This window comes from Tyto alba, unplaced genomic scaffold, assembly GCF_018691265.1.
Source record: "Tyto alba isolate M040663 unplaced genomic scaffold, T.alba_DEE_v4.0 Super-Scaffold_26, whole genome shotgun sequence".
In the NCBI taxonomy this organism is placed as follows: Eukaryota; Metazoa; Chordata; class Aves; order Strigiformes; family Tytonidae; genus Tyto; species Tyto alba.
In genome coordinates, this window is record NW_024881300.1 from 13,871 (window position 1) to 29,106 (window position 15,236).

General features: G+C 50.2%; 1 pseudogene; it reads right to left on the reverse strand.

The window, feature by feature from the left end:
- LOC116959135 lies at positions 1 to 9,101 on the reverse strand (annotated as a pseudogene).
- Positions 9,102 to 15,236: the final 6,135 nt, after the last annotated feature.

Sequence of the window (15,236 nt, forward strand, 5' to 3'; positions counted from 1 at the left end):
TACATTTTTAAGTCAACTGCATTTATTCTGTAAAGCTACAGGGACCTTGATACATCTTGAAGCACAATTACAAACCCTCTTACTTTCATACCCAAAGCTGGAAATCAATACTCGATGAGAGTACATCAAGGTGTCCAAAGGGCTTGGGTACATGGCAAAGGTGATTTTTTTTGTGCTTACTCGCTGCTTCCACTCAGACAAGCTCTCTGTATGATGGCATTGACAGTACGCTGTAAGAACTCGTGGGAATCTTCCTGCCTGACAGGCGCAAAATGTTCTATTCCTAAGAAAGAAGAAGTTAGTAGTTCTCTCCTACAAGAAAGGCAGAAAACCTACTTTCCCAAGAGCTCTCCTGCTTAAACTCCTAAAGCTCTTTACTCAAAAGGGTCTTTGAAACGGTGCAGGGCCTTCCTTGGGAAGGACCAAAGGCAGACAAGCGGGATGGCTCTAGGCGGGATGGGTGGGAGAGGGAGAAGCGTGGAAAAGAAGAGCAGGAAAATGACAGGGTCAGTGGTTTGTTCCCATTGGGAAGGATACCAGGAGGGCCTCGGTCCTGCAGCCCTCCAGCTCCAAGCAGCACTTGCTAGGTCTGACCGTGATGCTTGGGGCTTCATACTGCAGGCTCTAGAAAGCCCCCGAGGGTGGAGACCTGAAAGAGCATGGCTTCACAGCTTAGCAGCAGCCACTCATGGAAGGAGTGTGGCTGCAGCAGGGGCTGATGTGAAGAAAGCTGCGGCGTAGGACGGAAAAAGAGAGCAGTGCCAAGATCCCAGAGAGAAATCCACTGTCCATCTGGTGCCGTTGTTGCAGTTACCTTAATAAAACAGTTTGAATCCTAGGATATTATTTTGATTTTAGTTTAAAAGTATGATTTTGATTTAACATGAAGCTACAGTAGCTATGAGAATATAAAGTACACTAAGGCCCTTAGGAGTAAGCAACTAGTATGCTGTGTGCCTTGAACACTATAAGAATCGTTATGGACTCTGAATTAACACAATAGCTACTGGTTATGGATCCTGACTTGAAACAATAGGCATCAGAAGAAACTGGTTTGGTTGGGAAGATCGGCCAAGGGAAAGGTGAGCATTAGCCAAAGATGGAGTGAGCATGTGCAAGGATGGAGTTCAATCAGCCGACACAGTGATGAAGACTATCGACGAGCACCAGAGGACCCCCGTCCAGTATAACCACGCATGTGTTAGGGACATTGGCATATGATAATAATTCCCAGGAAATAACATGAATATGCTAATCATTGCCCTCCCCCCATTCTATTTAAATCAATCAGTAAAGATGACCAATGATTTCTGTAGAATAGGAAGAGAGGTAAGGTGAGGTAACTGAAAGCCAATCATTATAAAGGTCAACTTAAACTTTCTGAACTTTGTTGATCTCATGCAACTACGACTCTGCTGAAAAAGTGTATAAATATGCTGTGCTTTGTACCTGTCGATGAACACGTCTTTGGCGGAGTTATCCCCCGTGTTCCCCAGCGCTGGAATAAAGAAGTGCCAGCTTGTCTGCTGTGTGTAGATAAGTTCTATTCACGATTGTGACCGCTAACACTACGATCATTTTGCACCCACGGAAATGAGTGAGGAACATCCAAACTGATGGAGAGCTTGGCCTTCAAGGTCAGTGCTTCCCAGCTTGACCAAGTGGTGCCAAATACTGCTTGGTGCTCCAGGAAAGCCGTTTTGGGAAATGAGTGTGGAGGCTGCTGCTGACCACTATCTTGTACTTACTCTGGTTGGGAAGTAACGGCTGGTTTTGAACTTCTTCAGTAAGCTCAACAGCACAAAGGTGAAGAAGAGGATGCAGCACCGGAGGAGGACATCAGGTGCGTAGGGGCCATTGTGTCCACAGGCAGGTCCTTGAAACACTCCATGCAAAGACCAACATTCCTGGAAAAACAGAGCGTCAGGACACAAAGGCAGCGCATGTGTGGCAAGGAAACCTCGGATAACTAGGGGGGTCTGAGTGTCTCGGTCCAAGATCCATGTCCTTGTGACTGCTGCTGCTGCGGCTGGAGATTTATAGGTAATGATCAGCAGCAGCTGAACGTGTGACACATCGAACTGCACAGAGAGTGGAGAGAGGAGATGTGATGGGACACCGTAACACAGACCCGTGGCACATCCTCCACTGCAACAGCAGGTAACTGTAGCTGAAGAAGACACCAGAGGGGAAGGAAATGCCGGAAACTCTTGGGGACAGAGCAAGAGGGAATACGGAAGGAGAGGTAAGGCAACCATGGTAGGAAAGGAGAAGAGACAAATTGTCCCTTCCCTGTGGAGGCCTCGCAGAACCTGGCCAAGAGGAGACACAGATGTCAAGAAGAACCTCCCGTCCTCTGCCTGGGCTCTGCTTCCAGCAGCAACAGCCCGAGAGGCTGCTCAGACTTTATGCACGTGCCTGCAGACAGTACTGAATAGGAAGGCAAAGCCTGGAGTTATTAGGAACCAATTAAGGAAGCCAATTACTACCTACAAGCATGAACTTTAGTCCTCCAACTGCTACAGGGATCAAACCACTCGCTTATCCTTGCTCCCAGTCAGAAATATTGTCTGGCAACAGGGTTGAGGAGGACAGTTATCTCCCCCAATGCTGGGGGCAGGCTGGACTGGGCAAGGTGGACTGGGCAAGGTGGACTCTCCTTCCCAGGACCAAGTGGCTTAAAACCACACGTTAGATTTAAGCAATGACTTTCCAGAGCAGCACTAGCCCAGGTTGAAGCCCATCAGCACCTGAAGGGCTCTGCCCTTTGCACCATGCAAATGTCCCCGGGCCCCATGGCCGCGGCGCGAGGAAGCAGTGGCTCGGGGCACTTACAGCCACCGTGAGGTCCTCCCTGGCAATGCCAGACACGCTGATCTTGTTACTCTCTCAGAAGCAGAGGGTTTCGTTGCTGGGATGGGTCGGTGCCTCACACTTGCAGCTGGGAGCAGAGAAGCCAAGACAAGGGTCAGGGGAAGGCAGTGGAGGTGCAGCCCTGAGCTCCTGCCGAGGGGCAGCGATGTTTCTGGAGGAAAAAACCCACTGGGAGGTGGTGAGCAGGGTGAGCTTGCTGTGCACGTGCACAGGGTAGGTCTCTCGCAGGTGACTCAGCTTCTCCAGAGCCTCGTTGATGAAGATGAAACAGAGAAGGGGGGCAAAGGCTTCTTCGGTGAAGCGGGTGGTGTAGCACACCGAAGAGCTGGCGTCGGTGGCCACCAGCACGATGCAGGAGAAAGCGGCCCACAGCCCGATGCACGCCCGCAGGGAGAGAGAGGAGAGCGTGTGCTCCCTGGGAAAACCAAACAGCACGAGGGGTGGAAAGGCCGGCACGAGGCTCCGAGCCGTGCCTGCCTGCGGGGAAACCTGGGAGCGATTTAGGAGCGTGTCCAGGCTGCGGAGGGGCAGGGCAGTTCCCATGGACATGGACAGCCAGCCTCGGGGCTGCGGGGCAGGCTGGAGCCTGCAGGAGGAGAGGCCAAGTATTTCATTACCGTTATTTGACAATTACCTTGTGCGACCACCTTGGAGGCCAAGTGAGGTCAGGTCCCTGGTGTGGAAGGTGGTGGTGGCCCCCAGCACCCTGATGCCCTGACATTGAAACCAGCGGGTTTTGCACGCAGTCACCTGCTACCAGCAAGCTGGGGCTTAATAGTAAATTTCATTGCAGTAAGGGTGGTTCATCTCACATCAAAGTCACCACCACAAAAGGACTGTCATGAAAACCCATTTCAAGTGAAAAGCTCCTCCTTTTTTAAGAAAATCATCAAAACTCAAAGTATTTCAGCAGAAAACTATTTGGATATTTGGGCAAAACATATTTCCACTCTCATCAAAAAGATTTGCTTCTCTCGGAGTACAAAAGGAAGTCTTGCCTCCTTCCCAAACCAGAGTGAGTCGTCTCATCTTCCTTGTGCAGCCCATCTTGGGCATCCGCATCCCTGTGGTTTCTCCTCCTCCCACTGCCACGCTTTAACCCTAGAAACCCCAAATGAGCCCATCCCCCCTTCAGAGACCGAGGGCTCTTGCACCATCACATACTAAAGCAGCAGTGTGCAATGTCTCTGGCACAAAAGACAACTTAAACCTAACAACTACCACTGAGAAAAATAGAAAAAAACATCTTTTCTCCACCGCTGATGTTTTTTAAGGCTCTCGCAGCCCCCACCCGCGGCAGGCAGCCTTACTTGCAGAATTTGTAAACGATCTTCTCAAACATGAGGACAGGTCTGGTGCTGCTGAGGAGGGCGAGAGGCCGGCCAGCAAAAAGGGAACACACCACACTGGCCAGGGACGCGCCCAGCAGTGACTCCCTGGCACTCTGTCCGGGGAAGAGAGGCAGCCGTCAGCCAGTAAATCATGAGGGAAAAAAACAAAACCAAAGCAAATTCACTGCACAAAGGACTTTGGCATGAGATTCATCCTCCCCCATGCCACCCAACCCAGAGAGGTGCTCACTGTGTGGCCACGGGTCGCCTCCCCCAGCAGTGCCCCGAAGGGGATGACGGGGGACATGCAGGCACAGCAGAGGAAGAGGAAGGATGCCAGACCTGCAGCCCCAGACCATCCCGGAGGTCACTCCAGAACCATGGGGCTTTCTACTTCACAGCCAGGATCAAACCTCCAAAGAGCCTGGAGAAAGGAAAAAAAACAGACTGTTCTCTTGGAAGAGCACAGTAGAGTTTGCTTTGCTGCAGAAGGGCCAGCACAAGCATCGCTAAAAGGAAGCACTCCCCTTCTCCCATTTTAGACCCAGTAGAAACTGAGGCACACACAAACCCCCTCCAACAGACACAACAAGGACCCAACCTGAGAGTCCATCCCCTCTTATTGCAACAGCCCCTTGCTTTGAGAAGCAGCAGAGCTCTCCCTGGAGGTATTTACACATCTGCTTCCACCCCAAATCAGGAAAACCTGTGTGCAGTGATGTTGTAGCTGAGCCCAGCTGCCCACATGTGCCCCCTGCCCAGCCCAGGGGACCAAGCTGGTAATGCGGAGCCCCTGCACTCAACCAACCAACCCCAAACACCTGCTTGAAGGGAAGGTGCCTTCTCAGATTTGGGAGGCAAACAGAAAAAATAACAAACCAAACCAAAACAAACTGTTAAAGCTCACACCTTCCTGTCTGCTCCAGCTCAGGACCGCTGTGTTTCTCCGGCTTGCTGTCATCAAGAGCTCCTGGAATCTTCCTTTTTTGCTGCTGAAATGGAAATAACATGGATTTGGAACCCCTGGCCTGTTCTGCTTCTGCTCTGGGTCTGTGACTGTGTCACACTGGCCCTTTTGGACTCAGGCCCCTGGAGAGCATCCCCAGGCGGGCTGTGTCCTGCCCGTCCCCCTCGTGCCTCCCTCCGCCGCAGCACCCACCCGTGAAGGGACATTCTTCAGGGGCTCAATTCGGGTCGAAGGATCCCACTCTCCTCATGGCAAGACCATGACCTGATCCAGAACTTGTCGATGCCGGCCACATCGTCAGCCCAGTTCTTGGCTTTACAGGCAACGTCATGGAAAACCTGCTGATAGGAGACAAGCTGGTGAGAGGACAACCCATCTCGGATGTCCTGACCCGTGCAACAAGCTCTTGGCTAAACACAAGATAACTTCCCCCAGGTTTCTGGCTGAAAATGCCAGGAAATATTCCCCCAAAGGGAAAAAATTCTGTACCTCCTATTATCTGTAATAATGTGCACGAGGGCCCCGTCCCCCACGGCACACTGCAGCCTTTTGCTTCAAGAGCAAGAGAAGGTTTCCTGGCCCTCGCGATGCCACCACTGCGGACAGCGAGTGGGGGACCCTGGGGAGAAGGACGAGGTGCAGGATGCACCCGGCTGGGATTTCAGCCTCCAGGATGGGGGGGTGATGCAAATGTGCGTGGTTGCTTTGGGGTGAGAACAAGGGGTGGGCTGTTTGGAGAGCTGTGGGCAGCTGGGACAGCAAATCCTCCTCCTCACTACTACAGAGACAGGGAGAGGAGAAGAGAGCCAAAAATGGCCCGGAGAGTTCTCTTATCTCATCACACCTCATCTGTCAGGATAGTAGCCATGGACTTGCCGATCTCAAGGTACTGCTGGGTTTTTCCTTCTCTGGTACAAGCAAAACAAACAGAATCCTGGGGGAAAAAAGAAAAAGAAAAAAAAAAAAAAGAGAGAGCAGAACATGCCCTTGCTCAAAGGACAACCAAGAAGATCCCCAGGAGCTCCCAGCCCAGAGCACGGCTCGAGAGGGGACACGTAAGCTCACTGACTCTGCGGTGAATTTGAAATTTATCAAAACCAACCACAAATTGAATTTTTGGGACAATTTTAATTAAAACTGGCCAATGGGTTTAAAAGATACAGCAGGGAAGGGAGAAATGACGGCGAGGAGATGCGAGTGGGAGAAATGTGCTTGCTCCTGCTGGCCACATTCCCTTGGGACACCAAACTGATGCATGCAATTTGATGTGGTTTTGGTTTTTTTAATGAAAACTTTATGCTTCTCATTCAGACCTTGTTGGGATGGGAACTTCCATCATGCCCGAGAGGAAGACAGCTGGGGTCAAGCGGACAAATGCCACGATGGGCTGCTGAAGGAAATCCAACCCTCTTACAAGCACGTCGGACCCTTCAGCCCTGGTGGGAATTTTCTTCATGAAGTGCAGCTCTGCCTGGGCACAAGAAATGATTTTCAGGCAATAACCCCAAATGCAAAGCCCACAACACTCTGCAGCCCAGTTTGCAAAAGCAAACCTGGCCCTAAAGGCCAGAAAGCTACGAGTGTCTCCCCCTGCTTAAATCCATTGCGCCGGTCTCACGGTTCACCCCATGTTTAGCTTCTGCAGTGGTGGCAGGAGGATGAGGGGGGAGCGTTTGGGCTGGTGGGAAAAAGGAAGACACTCAGAAAGATGGAAAAAGAGCAACTGGGACGCTTCTCTTTGCCAGGAACCCTCCCCTGCCTTGGCGAGGGGGTGCAGCTCTGTCTGTCTCTCTCTCCCATCACCAAACAAGTGGGCAATGGGGACAAGGTTGTTTCTTTCCTTCTCCTTCTATGGTGATGCTTCTTCAAAAGGACTCCTCGAACTTTTGCCCACATGCCCTCGTCAAACCGTGGACTGTTCCTGCTGGGCCAGGATCATACCTGGGGATGGCAAAGGGAAATGAAGCCGTCGCAGCAGAAAGCCCCTCCGAGTCCCGACCCCCGAAGCCCCCGGGCAAGGCTGTGCCACGCAGGACACCCCAATGCAGGCTCAGCCTTGCTTAGCGAAACGTTTTATCACAATTCAGCCTTTGCAGGGAAAGCAAGAATTTTCTTTTGCTAATAAACAGCATCAAAGTACATGTTCATCGCTCCGCTAAGGTAATTATTTCCCATTCTAAATAATGCAATTTTCTTGCCCGATCTGGCCTTTCGGTCTGACTCTACACTGACTTCCAGTGGTAGCCCTGCTCCGTCGGGGCAGAGTCCTTCTCCCAGGCCTGTTCCTGATGCTTCTGCCTGAGGGGTCGGTAGTGCCGGTGGCTCTGCCTCAGCAGCGGCATCCGCACGCCCACAGACAGGGTCCAGTGGGCTGCAAAAAAACAGCATTTGCAGCACTCTCGATAGTGCGGGGATGGTTGATGCATATGCCATGGCTAAATCAGTGCAGCCTCCCCAGAAGGAAACACCAACTTCTCTTAGTTTCCACTGGATCCCCGAACGTCACAGACCTGTCCTTTTTTCCAAGCCTGTTTCACTCCAGCTTTGCAACAACAAGTGATGGCTCCGGGTCATCTAAAAGTGCCCTGAAAGTATCGAACCCCTTCCCAAATTCCAGCTTTGGCTGGACAACACTCAGACTGGCTCACTAAGCAGCGACAGAAGGTAAGTATTTTCAAGATCTTTCTATGGCATGAAGTGACAAGAGAAGGTCAAATCAGCCCCATGATAAATCACAGCCCCATGTCTACAGCTGTCAAATTGATCTCCTGAGCTCTCCAAGCCAGGAGCAGCCGCTGCAAGAAAACAAGCCCTGAATTATCCATCCCCATGGCGAAAACTCACACCATGGCCTCCGTGGGGGCTTTTCCCCTCTGTTTAAAAAGCCATAATAGTAAACAAAGTAAAAATAATTGGGCTTCTTTATTAAGAAACACGGCACGTTTTGCTGCACGTGAGGTGACACCGAGCAAGGGCCGTTGCAGGGACTTTGTGCAGTGGGAAAAGGCGCTGGGCTGGTGGCCCCTCGCTCAGGATCTCAGCAGAGACTCACCTGCCAAATCCTCCTTCGCACGGTGAATCCTGACGACACTGCTCACTCGTCCCCGGTCAGTCACTGCCTCTTCCTCATGTCTCTGTTCAGCAATGAGAAGGTGAAAGTTGGGGCTGGGGGTACAGAGCTCCCTTACGTCCCCCCAGCCATCACCCACCCCTGCCCCCACACAAGTCCATGAGGCCTCTGTGGGCCTCCTCCAGGCACAGCCCAAAAACCTCAGACTTGGAGGAGCTTTTTCTTCCCCTACCCAGATAAAACAGCCCGTGACATCACCGACATTGTACACAACCTGAGTCAGGAAGTATTTACTACAGGGGGAGAGGGCTGAGGGTTTCAGACCAGAAAAACAAACCTCCTGTTTTTGTTTTGCTCTTCTGGTTACTTTATAAAAGAAAAAAAAAAAAAAAAAAAAAAAAGCAAACAAACAAGCAAACCCATCCCACACACACACACACAAAAAAATAAAATAAAAAAAAAAAAACACCAAAAAAAAAACAAAAAAAAAATTCCACCACAAACAAAACCAGATTTCCAAACTGGGGAAGAAAAATCCAAACCCTACACTTTTTGTCACAGCAACACGACCCCTGCAACTCACCAGATGGCACTTGGCCCCAGGACATGGCCACCAACAACCTCCAAAGCCCCTCAAGAACCTTCACAAGGGTGAAGCTTCATCTTCAGCCCAACAAGGCTCGGGCTTCCCTTGTCGTAAGCACGCTTTCCTCCAAAAGAAGGGGGTTTCTCCTTGCAAAAGCCAAGAGCTGAGAGCAAACACCCTCCTTGCTTGAAATACCACTGCCGCCACTGCATGAAGAGCAGTTGTGCCTTTAATGCCGAAGGGGAACTAGAGGAGCAAGCAGAAATAAGTCTTTTTGCTGCTCTTTTCCCCTTGCCACCTGGCTGGGGAAGGGGATGACCAGGATTGCCATGTTTAAAGCAAGAAAAACCCAGCCGGGCCTCACACTGGAGTTGCAACTGTGGCTTTGAAAGGGCCTCCCGGAAACCTTGGTATCTTTTTCCCCCTCTTTAGGCTGCACTTTTAATCACTATGCATGTCTTCAATATAAACAAAATACATCACTGCTGCTTGGTTTCTCCTCACTTGCCTCCATGGACAGTGACTAAGCCAAGAAAACCAAAATCTGTTCACCCGTGAAAAGAAAAAATCTGCACTGCCCAAACACCAGTTTTAATCTGTTTTAATATTATTCCTTAATTAAAGGCACAAGGGGAAGGTTTGGGACTACTGAATTGCTGAGGTTCGTCTCTGCAAGCCCACTGCCGTCATCACAGTGACCAAAAACTGTTCAAACAAAAATCCACTTGCTCGAGTTCTGCAACGGGAATTTGAAGAGGAGCACAACCCCAAGCAGCCCGGATGGAGCTGTGGGGCTCCTGGCTGCAATTGGGGAGCAGGAGCCGCCCCGGGCGCGGGGAAGCAGCCCCGACCCCCCCGAGCTGGGATTTTCAGCGCCAACTCCCAGCGCTGCGCAGGCCCCCGCTGCCTCTTGCCCCAAGAACGAGGCCCCAGCCGAGCAGCTCGGGGCTGCCCCCCCAGCCGTCCCTCGGGGCGGCCAAATCAGCTCCTCGAGGGGCTTCGGCCGGGACCCCGGGCTGGGGCCTGGGGCGGGCAGGGAAAGGGCCGGGACCCCCCCGGCTCGCAGCCCCCCCGGGCTCGGGGCTCCCCCAGCCCTTGCCGGCAGCTCCCAGCCCCCCCCGCCAGTCCCCCCAGCACCCCCCGCCCCACTCCCCAGCCCCGGGGCCGCCCGCAGCCCCCCCCGCCCCACTCCTCGGCCCCCCGAGGGGCTCGAGCCTTTCCCCAGCCCCACTCCCCTGGCACCCCCGGGGCCCACCCCCCGCTCTCAGGGCTCCCCGGGCTCGGGGCTCCCCCAGCCCCCTCCCCAGATGCTCACAGCCCCCCCCAAGGCATGGAGCCCCCCCCAGCCCCACTCCCGGGCTCCACAGCCCCCCTACCGCTCCTCCACCGCCGACAGGGCCCCGGCCCCGGCCCCGGCCCAGGTCCCGGCCCCTCCGCAGCCAATCAGCGCGCGGCTCCCCCGGCCGCCCTCCCGGGGCATGCTGGGAGTTGTAGTCCCGTCCCTGGGGTGCGCACATGCGCACGGCGCCCGGTGAGGGGGGCGGGGGTGCGGGGGGCCGCGTGCAACGGGGGTGGGTGTGCAGGGTCCTCGTGCAATGTGGGGGTGTCACCTCCCTTCCCCGTGTGATTTTACGCCCCGTGTCGCCGCTCGGGGCATCGCCGGGCAGTTCACCTCTGTGCTGAGCGGCGCTGGGCGGGAAGTTCATTAGAGCACGTGGATTTGTAGGATGGAAATGACGGATCAGCTCAGCTCAGAAAATCAAGGGGAGCTGGAGGGAGCGGGGATATTCCTGGAAATCGTAACCAAGAAAACTCCCCAAGCCAAATGAGCGTTTAAAAATCCAACGCTTTTCTTACAGTGCTGGGTGCTGTGGGCGATCTTTCCTCCTAGCATGCACACCCAGGGACAAAAGCACACTTGTCATATGCATTAAAAAAATAAACATTCATATAATCTCTAATATTTGTATAATTTCATTCCTCTAATTTCTAATATAAATTATAAAATTTAAAGACTATGAAACTATCTCCACACAAGCGTACTGAATTGGGGAAGGGTCTCGGGTGGTTGTTTTGAAGTACAGACCTTAACTCACTTCACCCACTGATGGTCACAGCTCACGGTTTGGGCTGCTGCTCGGCACGCAGACCTGCTGATCTTGTCTACAAAGTGCACACAAAGGAGCCTGCTCCTTGTATCCTTTGTATACGAACGGAATTGTTCACGTCTGTGGTATCAACAGGTCTAGCTATAACCCTTACTTTATGACTTTTTAATTTTCTGAAAAAATAGCAAGAATGCCCCCTATTTCCCCGATGAGGCCAGGAGACGGAGTAGCAGGTTGTATTTTTTCCCCAGAAAAATCAACACTCGGGTGGCAAGTGTTACATTCAGGTTTTCCAGCAGGCAAAAATAGCATCCTCTGTTCATTATTCTTTTTAAAAGACCATGGAGAGATTTTTTTCTTTTTTTTTTGGGCCAGGAAAAACTGCACTTAAGAGCATCTGCCACAAGAAAGTTTCAGACAAGAACTATACACTTTGTAGAAAAATACAAATCTTACCTATTGATGAATGAAAAGATGTGCAGGTGTCTAATCAGGTTAATCTGTGTAAGCTCTGTGCTCACTGACCCTGCTGAAGGTACAACACAAACCCAGCTCACCTGCAGTCATTAACTGTGCAGATTCCGGCCAAAACATGGTATTACAGTCAAATAAAAATAGACCCTGGTCCTCTTCTGCCTCTGTTTACACAAAAAGTAGTGAGCAAAAGCCAAATGGGTGTTCCTCTAGATTGCCACCCCAATTTTGAGGCTCTTGTACCGCTGCTGATGGACAGCAAAGACTGTTTGCATGCTTCAGGTTCACGTGCAGGGAAACCTGAAACATGCCTTGAAATTTGTCAAGAATTCTGAGAAATTCACCACCTGATCTTAAGCCATTTAAATTCCTGTGTTAGGAAGCTGGTTTCTGTGGGGTCTCTAGACACTGATGAATGACACGGTCTTTGAGAAGGTGACTCAGAGGAGGAACTAAAAACACCCCAAAGACTAAAAACTTACTTGTGTATTTTCCATCTCTTCCAGGGGGTGATTATCTCAGCCTGAAAACCAGAAGGGAAAAAAGCCCACAAATGAAATCATAGAATGTATCAAGTAAGGTATTTCCAAGAGGGAGAGCAATAACATGGTAGAAGGCACTGGTCAGATACAGTTCATGGTTCTGCTCGCCCACATCTCAGACAGCGGAACCAGAATCACAGAATCCCAGGGTGGAAGGGACCTCGAGGATCAGCTGGTCCAACCTTCCTTGGCAAAGGCCAGCCTAGACAAGGTGGCCCAGCACCCTGTCCAGCTGAATCTTAAAAGTGTCCACTGTTGGGGGATCCACCACTGCCCTGGGGAGATTATTCCAGCGGCTGATTGTTCTCGTGGTGAAACATGTTCCTCTTGTGTCCAACTGGAATGTCCCCAGCAGTAACTCGTGCCCACTCGCCCTTGGCTTTTCCACGGGACTCCTTGTAACAAGGGAGTCTCCCTCTTCTTTGCAGCCCCCCTTGAGATGCTGGAAGCAGAAGAGCTGCCCAGGCTGGCACCAGAGGATCTGTCTCTGCTGAGCTCAGGGACTGCCGGCGGGACTGACAAGCTGAGAGCGGTGTCTGTGGGGCCAGTCACTGCCGAGAGCAGCGCCAGTCCCAGTCCCTCACCCTCACCCTGAGAATCAGCGCTGGCTAACGGGTGCGGGGTTTGGATCCCAGTCCACACTCCCGGGTTCTGTTTCTCTCGCTCAGCCAAGAGACAAGTCCCTGCACCCCTGTGATCCTGGGAAATGGAGATGGGTGTGCTCTTCTTGGTACTCGGGAAGAAGTCACCCTGACTATTAACCAAGTAGCATCTGAAATCATAGCCACCTCCTCCTCTGAGAGGCAAAGGTGCCGATGGTATTTAATTGCACTGGTGCTTAATTAACATACAATAGTGCTATGACAATTGCAAAGTATCTTATTCAGCTGAAAAGGCACAAATGTTAAGCAAGCAGTACAGAATGACAACTGAAATTACAGTCTGGGGAGAAATCTCTGGTCAAATCTAGGAGAAAAATTTTTCCCTGACCAAATAAGGATGTTTGAAAACACTGAAGCCACACATATACAAAGTTAACCTACAGCTGTCAAAGAAGATCAAAAAATCCTGCTGTATTTTCCTGAAAAAAAAGAACTCTCTCTCATGAAAGAAAGATTACTGCACTAGAGAGTGAAAAAGAATTGGGCTGATCTCTGATTTCAGGGTTTGGACCATCAGATAAATTTCCTCTAACAGCACTCAGTTACAGTTGCTCAGCTACCATACTTTGAAAGAGCTGCACGGGTATTTAGCCACATACCTCCCATTAAAGCTAAATCATCTTAAATAAAAGAGTTGTTGTGTGTCTAACTACCCATGGAGCTCCTTGAGAAATTTTAAGAGACTACATTGACATTATGTTCTCTTCTGTTCCATGAAGCAGTGGAGGGCATAATCGCCCTTCTCAAGCAACATTGCTTGCAAACTGAGTTTTCATACATTGCATTAGTGGCATTCGGTACTGGCAGAGGCCTTACCCATTTAAAAAACAATCTTCACACTGCTACAGAGGTATCTTGTTTCTATCAGTGTCATTTTTCTGGTCTTGATTTACATCCAAACCCATCAGCTGTTATCCAATAATGCACATACTCTGTCCTGTACTTCTAAAAGGTGCTCTAGGGCTAGCTGATGCTATGTTACCATTTGTGATAATGATTTGATGTCTTCCTGTAGGGCTGTCATACTCTCTGCACTTTTGTTAATGGATTTTTCTAATTCTCTTGGCACATTTGCAATAGCCCTTTCTAGTTTTGCAACCCCCAACCATGGGATAAAAGCTGTTACACACAGGTGGAACTTAATGCCACATTCTGTCGCAAGGCTGTGACACTTTTTCCTGTAGATATCAGTAGTTAGGAGCTAAAGAGACAGAAGAGATACTGGTTCTAACCTGTGTGGATGGTATTAATGCACTTAGAATCCACTTTTTGTCTCAGGTTGAGGGTAAATCCTCAAATGCTGTTTCTCCATCTAGCCAATATTGCCCTGGTAGTTGTGTCAATGGGTAGTATAAACTTCAAAAAAATCTGAAGCGTGTAAATTATTTCCCGTAAAAGTGTTGGCATGTGCCGGATTTGGTTGTTGAGGTAAACCAGTAAGGTTCAGACCCAGGGTAGATGACTCAGAGCCATCAGGATCCTAGAGGCCTGTAGTGGCAATGAAAATTGTGTTGTTATCTTTAGCTTGACTGTGGCTTCCTGCAGAATACCAAATTAATCTCTCTGGGAATATCCACATAATCTCGGGAGTCTGCAGGGCCTGATAAACTCCATTCAGGAACAAATCTACAGCTTTAGAAGAGGTTTTATGTAAAGGCTTCTGGAGACTCTCCCTTTCATGCTCAGAGGATGCGGTATATAGTAAGGTTTTGGAAGAATCTGTGGAGTAGTGCCAATTGCCTTTAGGCATAGGAACATTCCAGGCATAAGACTCTCCTTTTCACCCATATGATCCTAAGATGTGAATTGTCCATTTCCATTCATTCTATTGCTCCTAATATTATTATTTTTTATTCATTTGCATTCTATTAATTTTAATATATGCTCATTTCCAGTTCCCAGCCCCCATAGAGTGAGTAAGCTTGTCAGTAGGTTTGCTCTCCAAGCATACCCGACGTCTCCTTTCAGACTAGTGACAAAGCCTTCTTGGCGGAAAGGCGGGATCCTTCCTTTCTTCAGTGAAAATTCATAATGTAGATGCCCATCCTTGTGCCACTGAGAGTTTGATGGGACAGATACCCAGGAGACTTGATTTCTGGGAGAGGATGGGCTTTTAGCGCGTATCCAACAGTTGGGCTTGTTTGCCTCTGCTGCTGTGGTTTGGAATGTGGCTATGGCCGAATTAAGGCATCAGTATGTATAACCCATATTCTACCACAGGTTTATAAGCAAAGCTACCAAATTAAAACCTAGGCTTCCAAATCACTATTAACAGGGAAAAGAGACAGACACAAATAGCAAAAATAACTATCCCTTGGATACAGAGGACAGCACTGAAATCAAAAGGTTTTCCTGACTCCAGAAACCCAAAAGGCGTTTAAAGATCTTAACCAAGCAGTCGTGGATGCTTCCTCGTTATCCTTGCCAGATGACAAGCCTTTTACATTATATTTACATGAGGAGAAAGGAATAGCCAGTTGGTGCAGAAACGTCTGCAAGCTGTACCGTATACTCAGCAGAACCAGAGTTGGTAATTCAAGACATGATTTCATGTGCAAGGGCTGTTGCAGCAGCAGCTGTGATGATTGAGGAAGGAAGAAGTACTGTCCTGGGGCACTTGCT